Genomic DNA, 18,368 nt, shown 5'->3' on the forward strand with positions numbered 1-18,368 from the left:
GGCTCACCTTGGGCGGCTGCCCGAGGGGTCTCAGCTTTACAACTTTGCCGAGCTGCAACTTGGTCAGGGGCAAACACGTTTGCTAAATTCTACAAATTTGATACCCTGGCTGATGAGGACCTTGAGTTCTCTCATTCGGTGCTGCAGAGTCATCTGCACTCTCCCGCCCGTTTGGGAGCTTTGGTATAATCCCCATGGTCCTTACGGAGTCCCCAGCATCCACTAGGACGTCAGAGAAAATAAGATTTTACTCACCGGTAATTCTATTTCTCGTAGTCCGTAGTGGATGCTGGGCGCCCATCCCAAGTGCGGATTGTCTGCAATACTTGTATATAGTTATTGCCTAACTAAAGGGTTATTGTTGAGCCATCTGTTGAGAGGCTCAGTTATATTTCATACTGTTAACTGGGTATAGTATCACGAGTTATACGGTGTGATTGGTGTGGCTGGTATGAGTCTTACCCGGGATTCAAAATCCTTCCTTATTGTGTCAGCTCTTCCGGGCACAGTATCCTAACTGAGGTCTGGAGGAGGGGCATAGAGGGAGGAGCCAGTGCACACCAGATAGTACCTAATCTTTCTTTTAGAGTGCCCAGTCTCCTGCGGAGCCCGTCTATTCCCCATGGTCCTTACGGAGTACCCAGCATCCACTACGGACTACGAGAAATAGATTTACCGGTGAGTAAAATCTTATTTTTTTCTACACTGCACCTGTCGAGTAACTAATTTCTGTTCTGCTGTATGAAGAAAAGTTTTTTTTAATTTAATGGTGTTAGATTAGTTTTCCCTCCAGGTTTTTTGCGGGCAGGGCACTGAGGTTCCAGGGCGGGCATGGCCGGCCTGCGAGCAGGGACTGCCCACCGGCATCACTAATGGGGGTGTGCCCCAGCCATCAACGTCACTGATGAGGGTGTGCCGTGCTGGGCTTCGTCCAAGCTCTTCCTTTAATGTGAATAGATGCCGTGCGCATGGCAGGCTGTATTAGCACGTCGTCGCTAAAAGGGCATGGTGCATTTTGGCCTTTAAAAATTATGCAGGGTGATGAAACAGCCTAGCATGAAGATGGTACCAGTATCTCTCGCCTAGACATTGTGACCTACAGTTTCAAACTTTGAGTTTGACACTGTTACTTCCCTCATGTACTTCCACAGATTACGGCGGGGTCCTTTTTGGTGATTTAATGGTGTATCAGTATCTTAAAGTATCTACGTCTGTATAACATATGTATTTAAATATTAATGTGTGTGTGTGTGTATATACATATATATTTCTCTATCGTCCTAGTGGATGCTGGGGTTCCTGAAAGGACCATGGGGAATAGCGGCTCCGCAGGAGACAGGGCACAAAAAGTAAAGCTTTTTCCGATCAGGTGGTGTGCACTGGCTCCTCCCCCTATGACCCTCCTCCAGACTCCAGTTAGATTTTTGTGCCCGGCCGAGAAGGGTGCAATCTAGGTGGCTCTCCTAAAGAGCTGCTTAGAAAAAGTTTAGCTAGGTTTTTTATTTTACAGTGATTCCTGCTGGCAACAGGATCACTGCAGCGAGGGACTGAGGGGAGAAGGAGTCAACTCACCTGCGTGCAGGATGGATTGGTTTCTTGGCTACTGGACATCAAGCTCCAGAGGGACGATCACAGGTACAGCCTGGATGGTCACCGGAGCCACGCCGCCGGCCCCCTTGCAGATGCTGAAGACAGAAGAGGTCCAGAATCGGCGGCTGAAGACTCCTGCAGTCTTCAAAAGGTAGCGCACAGCACTGCAGCTGTGCGCCATTTTCCTCTCAGCACACTTCACACGGCAGTCACTGAGGGTGCAGGGCGCTGGGAGGGGGGCGCCCTGGGAGGCAAAATGATTACCTATAAAGGCTAAAAATACCTCACATATAGCCCTAGAGGCTATATGGAGATATTTAACCCCTGCCTAATTTTTCTAAATAGCGGGAGACGAGCCCGCCAGAAAAGGGGCGGGGCCTATCTCCTCAGCACACGGCGCCATTTCCTCTCACAGCTCCGCTGGTCAGGACGGCTCCCAAGTCTCTCCCCTGCACTGCACTACAGAAACAGGGTAAAACAGAGAGGGGGGGGCACATTTATGGCGATATTTTGATATAACAAAGCAGCTATAAGGGAGCACTTATTATAAGGCTATCCCTGATATATATATAGCGCTTTTGGTGTGTGCTGGCAAACTCTCCCTCTGTCTCCCCAAAGGGCTAGTGGGTCCTGTCTTCGTTAGGAGCATTCCCTGTGTGTCTGCTGTGTGTCGGTACGTGTGTGTCGACATGTATGAGGACGATATTGGTGTGGAGGCGGAGCAATTGCCAAATATGAGGATGTCACCCCCTAGGGAGTCGACACCGGAATGGATGCCTTTATTTATGGAACTACGGGATAGTGTCAACACGCTAAAGCAGTCGTTTGACGACATGAGGCGGCCGGACAATCAATTAGTGCCTGTCCAGGCGACTCAAACACCGTCAGGGGCTGTGAAACGCCCTTTGCCTCAGTCGGTCGACACAGACCCAGACACAGGCGATGACTCCAGTGGTGACGGTGACGAATCAACCGTATTTTCCAGTAGGGCCACACGTTATATGATTTTGGCAATGAAGGAGGCGTTACATTTAGCTGATACTACAGGTACCACTAAACAGGGTATTATGTGGGGTATGAAAAAACTACCTATAGTTTTTCCTGAATCAGAAGAATTAAATGACGTGTGTAATGAAGCGTGGGTTGCCCCTGATAAAAAGCTGATAATTTCAAAGAAATTATTGGCATTATACCCTTTCCCGCCAGAGGTTAGGGAGCGCTGGGAAACACCTCCTAGGGTGGACAAGGCGCTAACACGCTTATCTAAACAAGTGGCGTTACCCTCTCCTGAGACGGCCGCACTTAAAGATCCATCAGATAGGAGGATGGAAAATATCCAAAAAAGTATATACACACATGCAGGTGTTATACTACGACCAGCTGTAGCGACTGCCTGGATGGGCAGTGCTGGGGTAGTTTGGTCAGAGTCCCTGATTGAAAATATTGATACCCTGGACAGGGACAATATTTTACTGTCGTTAGAACAAATAAAGGATGCATTTCTTTATATGCGTGATGCACAGAGGGATATCTGCACACTGGCATCACGGGTAAGTGCTATGTCCATTTCGGCCAGAAGAGCTTTATGGACGCGACAGTGGACAGGCGATGCGGATTCAAAACGGCATATGGAAGTTTTGCCGTATAAAGGGGAGGAGTTATTTGGAGTCGGTCTATCAGATTTGGTGGCCACGGCTACAGCCGGGAAATCCACCTTTCTACCTCAAGTCACTCCCCCACAGAAAAAGGCACCGACTTTTCAACCGCAGCCCTTTCGTTCCTTTAAAAATAAGAGAGCAAAGGGCTATTCATATCTGCCACGAGGCAAAGGTCGAGGGAAGAGACAGCAACACGCAGCTCCTTCCCAGGAACAGAAGCCCTCCCCGGCTTCTACAAAAGCCTCAGCATGACGCTGGGGCTCCTCAAGCGGACTCGGGGACGGTGGGTGGTCGTCTCAAAAATTACAGCGCGCAGTGGGCTCACTCGCAGGTAGATCCCTGGATCCTGCAGATAATATCTCAAGGGTACAGGTTGGAATTAGAGACAGATCCACCTCGCCGTTTCCTGAAGTCTGCTTTACCAACGTCCCCCTCCGAAAGGGAGACGGTTTTGGAAGCCATTCACAAGCTGTACTCTCAGCAGGTGATAGTCAAGGTACCTCTTCTACAACAAGGGAAGGGGTATTATTCCACTCTTTTTGTGGTACCGAAGCCGGATGGCTCGGTAAGGCCTATTCTAAATCTGAAGTCCTTGAACCTGTACATAAAAAAGTTCAAGTTCAAGATGGAGTCACTCAGAGCAGTGATAGCGAACCTGGAAGAGGGGGACTTTATGGTATCCTTGGACATCAAGGATGCGTATCTCCACGTTCCAATTTACCCCTCACACCAGGGGTACCTCAGGTTCGTTGTACAAAACTGTCACTATCAGTTTCAGACGCTGCCGTTCGGATTGTCCACGGCACCTCGGATCTTTACAAAGGTAATGGCCGAGATGATGATTCTTCTTCGAAGAAAAGGCGTATTAATTATCCCATACTTGGACGATCTCCTAATAAGGGCGAGGTCCAGAGAACAGCTAGAGATGGGATTAGCACTGTCTCAAGAAGTGCTAAAACAGCACGGGTGGATTCTGAATATTCCAAAATCCCAGTTAATGCCGACAACTCGTCTGCTGTTCCTAGGGATGATTCTGGACACGGTTCAGAAAAAGGTTTTTCTCCCGGAGGAAAAAGCCAAGGAGTTATCCGAACTTGTCAGGAACCTCCTAAAACCAGGAAAGGTGTCTGTACATCAATGCACAAGAGTCCTGGGAAAAATGGTGGCTTCTTACGAAGCAATTCCATTCGGCAGATTCCACGCAAGAATTTTCCAAAGGGATCTGTTGGACAAATGGTCAGGGTCGCATCTTCAGATGCACCTACGGATAACCCTGTCTCCAAGGACAAGGGTGTCTCTTCTGTGGTGGTTGCAGAGTCCTCATCTATTGGAGGGCCGCAGATTCGGCATACAGGATTGGATCCTGGTGACCACGGACGCCAGCCTGAGAGGCTGGGGAGCAGTCACACAAGGAAGAAACTTCCAGGGAGTATGGACGAGCCTGGAAACGTCTCTTCACATAAACATTCTGGAACTAAGAGCAATATACAATGCTCTAAGCCAGGCAGAACCCCTGCTTCAGGGAAAACCGGTGTTGATCCAGTCGGACAACATCACGGCAGTCGCCCATGTGAACAGACAGGGCGGCACAAGAAGCAGGAGTGCAATGGCAGAAGCTGCAAGGATTCTTCGCTGGGCAGAGAATCATGTGATAGCACTGTCAGCAGTGTTCATCCCGGGAGTGGACAACTGGGAAGCAGACTTCCTCAGCAGACACGATCTTCACCCGGGAGAGTGGGGACTTCATCCAGAAGTCTTCCACATGCTGGTAACCCGTTGGGAAAGACCAATGGTGGACATGATGGCGTCTCGCCTCAACAAAAAACTGGACAGGTATTGCGCCAGGTCAAGAGATCCGCAGGCAATAGCTGTGGACGCGCTGGTAACGCCTTGGGTGTACCAGTCGGTGTATGTGTTTCCTCCTCTGCCTCTCATACCAAAAGTATTGAGAATTATACGGCAAAGAGGCGTAAGAACGATACTAGTGGTTCCGGATTGGCCAAGAAGGACTTGGTACCCGGAACTTCAAGAGATGATCACGGAAGATCCGTGGCCTCTACCTCTAAGGAGGGACTTGCTTCAGCAGGGTCCCTGTCTGTTTCAAGACTTACCGCGGCTGCGTTTGACGGCATGGCGGTTGAACGCCGGATCCTAATGGAAAAAGGCATGCCGGAAGAAGTCATTCCTACTTTGATTAAAGCAAGGAAAGAAGTAACCGTGCAACATTATCACCGAATTTGGCGAAAATATGTTGCGTGGTGCGAAGATCGGAGTGCTCCGACGGAGGAATTTCAACTGGGTCGATTCCTACATTTCCTGCAATCAGGATTGTCTATGGGTCTCAAATTGGGATCTATTAAGGTTCAAATTTCGGCCCTGTCGATTTTCTTTCAAAAAGAATTGGCTTCAGTCCCTGAAGTCCAGACCTTTGTTAAGGGAGTGCTGCATATACAGCCTCCTGTGGTGCCTCCAGTGGCACCGTGGGATCTCAATGTGATTTTGGAATTTCTAAAATCTCATTGGTTTGAACCACTAAAAAAGGTGGATTTAAAATATCTCACATGGAAAGTGACCATGTTACTAGCCCTGGCTTCGGCCAGGAGAGTGTCAGAACTGGCAGCTTTATCTTACAAAAGCCCATATCTGATTTTCCATTCGGACAGGGCAGAACTGCGGACTCGTCCGCATTTTCTCCCTAAGGTGGTGTCAGCATTTCATCTGAACCAGCCTATTGTAGTGCCTGCGGCTACAAGTGACTTGGAGGACTCCAAGTTACTGGACGTTGTCAGAGCATTAAAAATATATATTGCAAGGACAGCTGGAGTCAGAAAATCTGACTCGTTGTTTATATTGTATGCACCCAACAAGATGGGTGCTCCTGCGTCTAAGCAGACGATTGCTCGTTGGATCTGTAACACAATCCAACTTGCACATTCTGTGGCAGGCCTGCCACAGCCTAAATCTGTAAAGGCTCACTCCACAAGGAAGGTGGGCTCATCTTGGGCGGCTGCCCGAGGGGTCTCGGCATTACAACTTTGCCGAGCAGCTACGTGGTCAGGGGAGAACACGTTTGTAAAATTTTACAAATTTGATACTCTGGCTAAGGAGGACCTGGAGTTCTCTCATTCGGTGCTGCAGAGTCATCCGCACTCTCCCGCCCGTTTGGGAGCTTTGGTATAATCCCCATGGTCCTTTCCGGAACCCCAGCATCCACTAGGACGATAGAGAAAATAAGTTTTTACTTACCGATAAATCTATTTCTCGGAGTCCGTAGTGGATGCTGGGCGCCCATCCCAAGTGCGGATTATCTGCATAAATTGTACATAGTTATTGTTAACTTATTCGGGTTATTGTTGTTGGAAGCCATCTTTCAGAGGCTCCGCTGTTGTCATACTGTTAACTGGGTTTAGATCACAAGTTGTACGGTGTGATTGGTGTGGCTGGTATGAGTCTTACCCGGGATTCAAAATCCTCCCTTATTGTGTACGCTCGTCCGGGCACAGTACCTAACTGGAGTCTGGAGGAGGGTCATAGGGGGAGGAGCCAGTGCACACCACCTGATCGGAAAAAGCTTTACTTTTTGTGCCCTGTCTCCTGCGGAGCCGCTATTCCCCATGGTCCTTTCAGGAACCCCAGCATCCACTACGGACTCCGAGAAATAGATTTATCGGTAAGTAAAATCTTATTATTATATATGTGTATTTATATAGCCAAAATGTTTTTATAACTGCTCAGGACCATGGTGACCTATGAGTCTCTTTCTCAGCCATGGCGCTGCAGCCGGCCCCAGGTGTTTTGTCTTAAGCCACAATCGTATTGGGCTTCTGTCAGAGCTGGCTAAACAGTTGCCTATGTCCAGGCAATTCCCTCAGGTTTCAAGAGCAGGTCATGGAACCCCTTGGGCGCAGAGCCTTTCTGTCGAATTAGGCCTCCACGTCCTTATAACAGATGTTGGGTCCTGCTACAAGTCCCCATCCTTCTAAAAGGGCTTTGCTCACACCCCCTCAATCAGGGTATGAGTCTGACTGAAGTCGTCTTATTGCGAGGGGATGCATTTCAGCAGTATTCATATGTGGAATTATCCTCTGTACAGTAGGAGGAACATACTAGTTTTGTTAATGTGGAAGCCTTAATGGCTGTGGTTACATCCACTCTACTAAGAACACAGAAGACGCCTCCTCTCCGGATCTAAGAAAAAACAAGCTGTTACTTTTCTATCATCTGCACAGTTAAATAATCTCCTCACTGAGGCATGGCCTTGCCTAACAAATGTATGTGTTTAGGGCAGACTAGATGGGCCAAGTGGTTCTGCTGTCAAATTCTATGTTTCTCTGGCTGGGTCCACAGGATTATCCACAGGATATCATTGTGATATTGTCGAGCGACAGCGAAAATGGCACCAACACGGTCACGAGCTTTCTGGCCTCCCAGGATGCATTGGGGCCTCCACTATATAGTCCCGCCCACTAACTCAGTCAGTTTAGTTTTTTGCTTGGTGCGGCAGGAAGCCGCATGGTCATAGGGCTGCTGTGAGAGCAGCCTCAAGCTTTTATTTTATTTTTATAGACCTACTATATTGTTTTTTGTTTGTTTTTTGAGCGACTTTTCTTAACAGCGTCTTAAACGCATTCTAGAAAGAGTCGCTCTAACAACTCCCCACCGGGTCGCAACAACGCTTACCTTCGGGTATCAGTGCTGTCTCGACGGGCGTCTGTGTCAGATGTTCTAGCAGGTCCAGCAGACGTAACCAGGCTGTGGCCGGAGCATGGGGAGACGGTGAGTCTATGGACTTCCTCTTACTAGAGGGGTCAGTACACAGCTACACTGAATTTGGTGGAGACTATAAACAGTGTGTTGATGCGCCGAACATCTAGAGTGCGACAGCGCTACGCTCCGGGGATCTTAGGCGCCTGGACTAGGTAGAGGCCGCGATCCGGGGAGTTTAAGTCAACAGGGGGATTCAGACGCTCTCCTGGCCGTCCCTCCTCAGAGTTCATGGCCAGTTCCCGCGTGTTTCTCGTTTCATGAACTAAATGACCTCACTTCCGGCTCAGACACTACCACGAGGGTACTCTGTCGCAGCTTAGACGCTGCGGTTGTGTAGAGATAAACTGGAGATAAACCCGCCAGACCGAGTCGCAGGCCTTAGCGTCTGCATACACGTGGAAGTCGCTCAGTGTCCGTGTCCGTTGGTGAGCGTCAGTGTCCGTTATCAGTTATCAAGAGCGGCAATGTACACCAGTAGCGTCTGAATCCACTCAGTGTCTTACGAGCGTATTTGCTTGGATATGGAAGTGTGGTGAGTCTCCCTGTATCCCGCTCTACGGAGGCAGGGTATACAGTACTAAAAATTCTCTCTACTTCTTAGTATGCATTGTTAATTTTTAGTACCTATTGCATATGAGACCTGTATATTACTGTGTTTTCTGCATGCTATGTTGAAAAAAGAACCAGTTTAAAACAGAAGTACAATTTTCCTACTTATGTATAAGTTGTTATGGAGGTTGTATTCTCATATGGCAATGTCTAATGCTTTAACATGTGACTGACTGCTAGTATGTGTGCTGACTTTTCTATGTAATGTCAGTCCTGTTCTGACCCTCAAATCAGGTGCACTGTGGTCAGATTGATCTCACCTCCTATATACTGACATATAGGGTGATTTTCAGTCACAAATTGTGTAGTCAATAACAGGTTAATACCATGTCGGTGAGTGCAAAAGTGATGAGGAGAATTTATCAAGCACTCCTACAGCCCTAACATGCTTATCTTGTAAGTCAGGGGTAATTGATATGAATCAATTGGTCACTTATGAGGGTTTGTGTGCAAACGGTTTCGCTTTTCAGCGAAGTAAAAAACAGGAGTTGGTTCAACCACCAACAGAGCCACCATGGAATATGTTCACAAAGACTTTGTCTTCAATAGCGGACAGGTTAGCTCCGGTAGCACCACCTCAAGGGTTAGGTTACACTATGAACCCATACATGCAGCTCCCTTCCTATGGTTTGGTTCCAGTAGCTTCTACAAGCAACCAAGGGGCAGGTAAGACTAAGACAGATGCGTCTGTGTGGCAGACTACACAAGATGATACATTGGATGATGATGATACAATAGATTCAACTCCGTATGATGATCAGTCGTAGAGCTTTAGTTCAGAAGATGTAGCTGAACTTATTAATGCTGTAAAGGCTGTTCTCTCGTTGGAAGAGCCAGCCAAGACCATGTTAAAAGCAAAAGCACCTGTATTTAAACGAACAAAATCAGTGAAAGCTGAATTCCCAGCGTCAGATGAGCTGACGGAAATGATGGATGAGTCTTGGGCAGCGCCCAGTAAAAAGTATAAGATTCCTAAGAGATGGGATTCTTATTATCCATTTCCTGCTGTGGAGTGTTCGAAAAGAGAAGTTCCTCCAAAAGTAGATGCACATGTTCTGCGACTCGTGCATAAATCTGCTTTACCACTGTCATCTACCTCATTGAATGATGTCACAGACAGAAGGGTAGAGAGCCTGTTGAAAAATATTTTTTTCTCTAGTAGGAGCAGTGGTAAGACCTGCTATGGCTTCAGCCTGGGTAGCAAAGGCAATGGGCGAATGGATAGAGGAACTAGAGAATGACATCCTTTCTCCTACTAGGGAGCAAGAGGATTGTTTTTGCCGTTTAAGACAATCTGCCCAGTATTTGGAAGAAGCAGCGATTGATGTAGGCACAGTTGCTTCTAAAGCTTCAGCCTTGACAGTAGTCGCTCGCAGAGCAGTTTGGCTACGGACCTGGAAGGCAGATGCGGAGTCCAAGAAAGAATTGGAAGCATTGCCTTTTGTCGGTAATATATTATTTGGAAAACCTTTATCGGATATCTTAGAATCAGAGGCTGAATCGAAAAAGGTCAGATTTCCGGCTGCTTATAACCCTAAGTCCAAAGGTTTAAAATTTCGCTCATTTTGTTGACAAAGCGAAAGCTAAAGAGGAGCCTAAGCAACCCTAGTTTAAATCCAGTGGTAGGAAGCAGTGGGCTAGCAAAAAGCCAGCTTCCAAACCTGAACAGAAACCGTCAGCCTGAAGAGACGGGCCTCCGCCTGGAGGATTCCAGGGTTGGGGGCCGACACCTTCTTTTTGCACACACATGGCAACAGTCAACAGCAGATGCTTGGGTGCAGAAGGTAGTATCTCAGGGGTATGGGTTCCCATTCAGGAGGCAGCCTCCTCAAAGATTTTTTTGCACCAGCCCGTCTCGTAGAGTGTCGAAAGGCCAATGCCCTGCAAGAAGCAGTCCAAAAATTACTGCAGTCAGGTGTGATTGTCCCAGTACCTCCATCACAAAGGGGACAGGGGTTTTACTCCAATCTATTTCTAATCCAGAAGCCAAATGGGTCATATCGACCAATTCTAAATCTGAAACTGTTGAACAAATACATATGGATCCCGAAGTTCCACATGGAGACGTTACGCTCCATAATGTTGGCTATGGAACCGCGAGATTACATGATATCTCTGGATGTACGGGATGCTTACCTGCATGTGCCTATAGCACTGTCGCATCAGTGTTACCTCAGGTTTGCCATCCTCCTGGAACATTTCCAGTTCCAAGCTCTGCCTTTCGGGCTAGCTACAGCACCCAGGGTGTTTACCAAGATCATGGTGGTTATGGCAGCTTGTCTGCGCAAACAAGGGATAAGAATATTCCCATACCTAAACGACCTATTAATCTTAGCACAGTCGCAAGATTTACTGTTGAGCCATCTTCAACAGACGATAGTTTGTTTACAGAGACACGGGTGGCTCATAAATTGGGAAAAGTCGTCCCTGAATCCATCACAGCGGATGGTTCATTTGGGAGCCATATTGGATTCAGACCTACAGAAAGTTCTCTTACCAGAGAAAAAGATAGTCAAGTTGCAGGTCATGTCCATGCAGCAATGCGACTGTTGGGTCTGATGGTATCAACCTTCGACATGGTGCAATATGCGCAATTCCACTCCAGACCGTTGCAGCATCTTATTCTGACCAAATGGAACGGAAATCATCAGACGATAAAGAAGCAGATGATAGAGATTCCAGTAAATGTAAAAAGGTCTCTAGCGTGGTGGCTACAGACAGACCAATTAAACAAGGGGAGACCCTTTTGGATAAAAGAGTGGCAAGTCCTGACAACAGATTCCAGCCTGCAGGGCTGGGGGGCGGTACTTGGAAGCCTATGGTTCCAAGGAAAGTGGACCCCAAGGGAAAGTCGCCTGCCAATAAATCTGTTAGAAATAAGGGCCATTTACTTGGCTCTGGTTCAGGCAAAGGACAATCTACAAGGAAGACCAGTCCAGATTCGCTCAGACAATGCGACGGCAGTAGCATACCTCAATCATCAAGGAGGAACTCACAGCAAGAGACTGATGGAGGAAGTAACTCCCATTCTAAAATGGGCAGAACTCCATCTCCCAGCATTGTCAGCAGTATTTGTCCCGGGTGTACTAAACTGGGAAGCGGATTTTCTCAGTCTGCACACCATTCAGGAAACCGAATGGGCACTACACCCAGAAGTGTTTCAGACACTGGTGAACAGATGGGGTCTACCGGAGATAGACCTTATGGCGTCGCGTCTAAACAACAAAGTTCTGAGGTACGGATCGAGAACAAGGGACCCAGGAGCGGTCCTTGTAGACGCACTGTCTGTAGAATGGAGGTTTCAGCTGGCATATCTGTTCCCTCCAATATCTCGGTTACCCAGAGTAGTGAGAAATATAAAACAGGCAATGGGAGCGATCATTCTAATAGCTCCAGCTTGGCCAAGAAGGCATTGGTACACAGATCTGTTGAGAATGTCCGGGGAAGCACCAATACTGCTCCCTCAACGTCCAGATCTGCTAATGCAGGGTCCTTGTTGTCACAGTCATCTGGATCGCCTATCTTTGACGGCGTGGCTGTTGAAACCTCTATCTTAGAGGCTAAAGGATTTTCGAAACAAGTAATCCAAACTATGCTTAGAGCAAGAAAGCCTTCTTCGGCCCGTGTGTATCATAGAATATGGCAAGCCTATATTCATTTATTTACTGGAAAAAATTTAAATCTGAGATCTTTTAAAGTAGCTAGGATTTTGGATTTCCTTCAGGCAGGATTGGATAAAGGGTTGAAAGTTGCTTCCTTGAGGGTCCAAGTTTCAGCGTTAACTGTATGGTTTCAGCAGAAGATTGCTGATTTACAGGATGTACGTACATTTTTTCAAGGAGTAGTACATATTCAACCTCCATTTGTTCCTCCTGCAGCTCCCTGGGATTTGAATTTAGTTCTTACATTTCTCCAGGGTCCTTTGTTTGAAACACTTGAGAGAGCAGATCTTAAGTGGTTAACAGTTAAAGTTCTTTTAATACTGGCAATGGCGTCAGCCAGAAGAGTGTCAGATTTAGGAGCATTATCATCATGTAAGTCTCCTTTCCTAAGTTTTTTTCCAGACAGAGCAGTTCTCAGAACGAGATCTAGCTATGTTCCAAAGATGGTATCAAAGTTTCACCTGAATGAAGAGATTGTAGTCCCAGCTTTTCAGGTATCGGGACTATCTGCGGGAGAAGCGTCGCTGGACGTGGTCCGGGCTTTAAGAATCTACATAGATCGTACTAGTGCCATCAGGAAAACAGATTCTCTCCATCCTCTACGGATTCCATAGAAGAGGATGGCCTGCTAGTAAACAGATGCTGGCGAGATGGCTCTGAATGGTAATATCAGAAGCTTATTCTCATGCAGATCTCCCTATTCCGGCTAATGTCTCTGCGCACACTACACGTAAGGTAGGTCCTTCTTGGGCAGCACAACAGGGTGCTTCAGCAGAACAGATATGTAAGGCAGCCACATGTTATTCCATAAACACATTCATTAGACATTATGCCTTGGATACTTTTGCCTCTCATGACGCAGACTTCAGGCGGAAGGTCCTCCTGTACAATCAGGAGCGTCCCCACCACTAAAATGGCTTTGGGAATCCCAATGTTATCCTGTGGATAATCCTGTGGACCCAGCCAGAGAAATATACGTTATGGTAAGAACTTACCGTTGATAACGTGATTTCTCTTATGTCCACAGGTATCCACAGGGATCCCACCCTGACTCATCTGATCTGAGGATCTAGACAATCACTAAAACCTCTTCCTTCTTGTATGGAAGGGTGTGCATGTGTGTTCTTATCTCCTAAACAGGTCTCTGCCTGATGTTCCTGCCTAAAATTGCTGTGGAAAGAACTGATCTGACTGAGTCAGTGGGCGGGACTATATAGTGGATGCCCCAATGCATCCTGGGAGGCCAGAAAGCTTGTGACCGTGTTGTGCCATTTTCGCTGTCGCTCGACAATATCCCAATGTTATCCTGTGGATACCTGTGGACATAAGAGAAATCACGTGATCAACGGTAAGTTCTTACCATAACGTATATTTCTAAGCCAATTATGTCATCTTAGCCTCTCCCTCTGACAGGTCCAAATTGGAAACTCCTCCAGTGGATGCTCCCAGTACTCGTGGACGCTTTCTTTACCAAATACGGCTTCTTTAATAGATCCTATAGAAGTTGTTTTTATTTAATGTATATTCTTGACTGTTGGTGCTGCCATGCATCCAGCCTTAGCCTCTGCTTGTGTCTCCAATGCTTTGCAGATTTGGGCTGGTTCACTATACAGTGTGTATATATATATATATATATATATATATATATATATATGTATATGTATGTATAGCTTATCTTTATTCCGGCATTCCACGCTCTGAAATGATAACCATTGTTAGGAATGTGCGAGATGCTGCGGCTTATCCCGACAAGGCTTCTTTGGACTCTAGTATTCTTTGAGCCAGGGTCTAGGCCTCAGCAGTGGCAGTCAGACAAGCACTCTGGTTTCGCAATTGGTGAGTCGATGCAGATACCAAGAAAGCTCTAGAATCTTTACCTTTCAGTGGTGAGGTACTCTTTGGCCCCGAGTTGGACATATTTATTGCATCTGCTGGTGCCTCTAAAGCAGTATTCCTACTGTCCTCAACCGCTAAGCCTAAGGTTCCTCCCTTTCGGTCCTTTTGCTCCCAAGTTAGACCCAGATTTCAGCCTTTCTTTCTGGGTCAAGGCAGCTTCTAAAGATGGGAAGTTTAAAAAAAAAATAAAAATAAAGATTAGTCTTGGCCAGGTTGCAATCTGGCCCTCAAGCCCATTGATTTCCTCTTCAGGGTCTCCACTGTGGTCGTCTGTTCTATGAGGATTGGTGGAAAATGACGTTTGAGTTTTTGGTCTGGAACTTTGTGAGAAGGGGCTAAATCCTGTGATCAGTCAAGTTGTGTTTTCACCACTGGGCTACCTCACGATCCTGCAAAAGCCGGTGCTTTGCAGATTTGTGTTAACTCACTAGTCCAGAAGGGACTTCTATTCAAAACTGTTCCTCTAGAAAAACCAGATGGTTCCTTCCGGCCAATCCTCAACCTAAAATTTCTGAATGTTCACCCTGGTTTCTATATTCAAGATTATTATTATTTATTATTATTATCCTTTATTTATATGGCGCCACAAGGGTTCCACATTGCCAAATTACAGAGTACATAAACAAATAATCAAACAGGAAAACAGCAACTTACAGTTGATGACCGTATAGGACAAGCACAGGGTAAATAAACATAGTTACATCAGCAGATGACACTGGAATAAGTATCAGGTGGCAGAAGACTGATGGATTTGGTGCAGTTGAAGATTATTAAAGTAAGAAAGGATAAGCACATGAGGGAAGAGGGCCCTGCTCGTGAGAGCTTACATTCTAAAGGGGAGGGGTAGACAAACAGGGGTTACACAGATGGGGTACATAGAGAGCGTAGAACAGAGAGTTAGGATGAGATTTGGCTGGGTTTGGTGAAGAAGTGGGTCTTGAGAGCCGTTTGAAATTTTGTAGATTGGTGGAGAGTCTGAGTGGGAGAGGTAGGGAATTCCAGAGAAGTGGTGCAGCACGTGAAAAATCTTGGAGGTAGGAGTGAGAGAAAGTAATCCGTAGGCAGGAGGGTCGGCGTGCATTAGCAGAGCGAAGAGGACGGGTGGGAGTGTAAAGGGAGATAAGGTCAGAGATGTCGATGGGAGAGGAGTGGGTGAGGGCTTTGTAAGCGAGTGTGAGAAGCTTGAAATGGATTCTGAAAGGGAAGGGGAGCCAGTGAAAGTCTAGTAAGAGAGGAGAGGTGGACGTAGTGCGTTTGGTGAGGAAGATGAGCTGGGCAGCAGCATTGAGGATAGATTGGAGTGGAGGGAGGTATTTGTCAGGAATGCCAGTCAGGAGCAGATTACAGTAGTCCAGTCTGGAGATGACCAGTGAGTGGATAAGAGTCTTAGTAGCATCCTCGGTCAGAAAGGGTCTGATCCTGGAAATATTTTTTAGATGAAAATGGCAGGTTTGTGAGAGGTGCTGAATGTCTGGTTTGAAGGAGAGGGAGGAGTCAAGGATTACTCCAAGACAGCGCACTTGGGGGCTAGAGGAGATAGTAGTGCCATCAATAGATAATGAGATTGTAGGAGGTGAGGTTATGCGGGAGGGAGGGAAAATGATCAGCTCGGTCTTAGACATGTTAAGTTTAAGAAAGCGCTGGGACATCCAGGAAGAGGTAGCAGAGAGACAGTTGGAGATACGGTTGAGGAGAGCAGGGGAGAGGTCTGGAGAGGAAAGATAGATTTGGGTGTCATCAGCATAGAGATGATATTGGAAACCAAAAGAACTAATGAGCTTACCTAGTGAGGACCTATAGAGAGAGAAGAGAAGAGGACCAAGGACAGAACCTTGGAGTACCCCTACAGTTAGTGGAAGCGAGGGGAAGGTGGAGTCATGAGAGGAGACAGAACGGTCAGAAAGGTAGGAGGACAGCCAAGAGAGGGCAGTGTCACGCAGACCAATGGCGTGAAGAATTTGCAGTAGGAGAGGATGGTCCACAGTGTCAAAAGCAGCAGAGATCAAGTAGAATAAGTATAGAGTAGTGTCCCTTAGATTTAGCAGCATGGAGGTCATTGCATACTTTTGTAAGGGCAGTTTCAGTGGAGTGGAGAGGACGGAAGCCTGACTGGAATGGGTCAAGCAGTGAGTGTGAGGAAGGAAAGAAAGGAAGTAAGGCGGTTGTAGACAATACGCTCAAGGAGTTTGGAGGCAAAAGGGAGGAGAGAGATGGGTCGGTAGTTGGAGAGAGTGTTTGGATCAAGGGTAGTTCTTTTAAGAATAGGAGAGATGAGTGCATGCTTGAAGGCAGAGGGGACAGTGCCTGATGAGAGTGATAGATTGAGAAGGTGGGAAAGATGGGAACAAGCAGAAGGAGAGAAGTAGCGGAGGGGATAGGGTCAAGTGGGGAGGTGGTGAGGGGACAGGAACGAATGAGGGCCATGACTTCCTCTCCAGATGCATGGGAGAAAGATGTCAGAGTAGGTGCGGGGGATGGGGAGGGTTGGTAAGGGATGGAAGAAAGCTGGTTACTGATGGTCTGGTGTGATGTGATGTCCTGACGTATGGAGTCAATTTTGGATGTGAAGTAAGTGGCAAAGTCAAGAGCAGAGAGTAAGGAAGGGAGACGTGGTGGAGGTGGGCAGAGGAGTGAGTTGAGAGTGGCAAAGAGGTGCTGGGGGTTGGAAGACTGGGAGGAGATGAGGTTCTTGAAGTATGACTGTTTAGCAAGAGAAAGGGCAGCACTGAAGGATGAGAGCATAAGTTCGAAATGGAGGAAGTCTGCCTTAGAGCGTGATTTCCTCCAGTGTCGCTCAGCAGTATGTGAGCATTTTTGCAGATATCTGGTGCATTTGGTGTGCCAGGGTTGAGGCGTTAATTTGCGAGGGTGAATAGTGGTTGGTGGAGCAACAGAGTCAAGAGCAGAAGTAAGGGATGCATTGTCTGTGGAAGTGGCTTGTTCAAGGCATGAGAGAGAGTGAATAGGAGAGAGAAGTGAATCAAACGGAGGAAAGGAATATGGTGTCAATAGCTTCAATGTTACGCTTAGTGATGGTAGCCTCTTCGGTACATTGTGCAGTCTCTAGAATTTGAGGATTTGTTAGTGTCTGGACTTCAAAGGCGCAAAATTCACATCCCAATTTGGGAGGGGCTGCAGTCTTTTCTTTACTTTTGCGATACTTTCGTGCCATCACTAATTTCAGGTCTTTCCTTTTGGTCTGTCCACTGCTCCTTGGGTGTTCACCAAGGTGATGGTGGCTTCTTATCTTAGAGAGATCTGAATAATACCTTTTCTGGGCGACCTTCTCCTTGCAGTCCAGTCAGAAGTCACAGTGCAAGAACACTTAGCCCTAACAGTTCAGATTCTTTAATCCACAGGTGGATCATTATCTTGTGCAAATCCATCTTAATACATTCTAATCACATAGTGCACCTGGAGGCCCTCTTGGATTCTCTGGTTCAAAGGACAAAATTATCTCTGCAGGCAATGGTTCAGTCCCTTCTCTGGTTGTGGGTTCTAGGGAATATGATGTCCACCTTCAACATGGTTGAGTTTGCACAGTTCCATTCTAGGATATTCCAGGTGGAATTTCTGTCCAAGTGGACTTCTCTCCCTTTCAGATCAAGACTTGACTGATTTAGTTGTCCATTGAGGTTTTCCATGGTCTTCTTTGGTAACTTCAGAAGCCTCACCTGGACAAAGATCATCCCTTTCTGGTTCAGTCGTGCGTTCTACTCACTATGGATGCTGTTTTCGGCAGGAAGTTAACCACAGGAAGTGATCTCTTCACCCGGAGGTGTTCCAACGATTGGTGGGCCATTGGGATCGTCCACACTATAGAACCTATGTTGTCACGACTAAATACTAACTTCCCCGCTACTGTTCCAGGACATGGGACCCAGTGGATGTGTTATTGGCCTCTTGGACCTTTCCTCTTGTCCCTTCCACCTTGGGTGATGCGCAAGTTGAGGCAAGAAGGCGGGTCCTTCATTCTGGCTGCTCTGGTTTGGCCACGCAGAGTGTGGTACACAGATCTCGGACATCAGTCGATAGCAGCCCCTTACTTTCAGACCGGACCTTCTCTCTCAGGGGCCTCCACCCAGATCCTCAGTGTCTGTCTGACTTTGATGGGCTGGCTGTTGAGACAGAGATTTATTGGGTGTGTTGATCCATATCATGCCTTGTGCTAGGTTACAGGTTTCTG

General features: G+C 47.1%; 1 protein-coding gene across 2 annotated transcripts in view; it reads left to right on the forward strand.

Moving 5' to 3' along the window:
- Positions 1 to 18,368, forward strand: part of MAP3K2 (mitogen-activated protein kinase kinase kinase 2) — a 261,008-nt gene that overhangs the window by 208,017 nt on the left and 34,623 nt on the right. The window lies entirely within an intron of this gene.

This window comes from Pseudophryne corroboree, chromosome 7 (genome assembly GCF_028390025.1).
Source record: "Pseudophryne corroboree isolate aPseCor3 chromosome 7, aPseCor3.hap2, whole genome shotgun sequence".
NCBI classification, from domain to species: domain Eukaryota; kingdom Metazoa; phylum Chordata; class Amphibia; order Anura; family Myobatrachidae; genus Pseudophryne; species Pseudophryne corroboree.